A 386-nucleotide genomic window follows, 5' to 3' on the forward strand; every position below is an offset into this window, starting at 1 on the left:
GTTATTCAACGAATATCGGTGCAATTGTGCACGCAGTCTTGGTGACAATATCTTGTCGAGTCTCCAAACTCTTGCTCCCAAGAGCCCGTAGCAACGCTACACACATCCCATCACCCGCAAACGCGGTGCGGATCAAATCCGTCACAGACGACGTTACATTTGTAACATGAGCAAGCTCATAGTCTGGTCTGCGTGACAACGCATCAGTCAAAACATTCTGCTTTCCCGGCTTATACTTCACCTCGAAGGTATATTCCGCATGGGAAGGATAGCCATCTAGCCATCCACTGCGAGGGGTGGGGCGACTGAGTCGCAGTGCGTAGTGACTCATGATCTGTATAGATCACAAACGGCTTGGAGCCGAGCAGGTGGACCCTGAACTTGAC

This window comes from Plasmopara halstedii (assembly GCF_900000015.1).
Source record: "Plasmopara halstedii genome assembly, contig: Scaffold_2956, whole genome shotgun sequence".
In the NCBI taxonomy this organism is placed as follows: Eukaryota; Oomycota; class Peronosporomycetes; order Peronosporales; family Peronosporaceae; genus Plasmopara; species Plasmopara halstedii.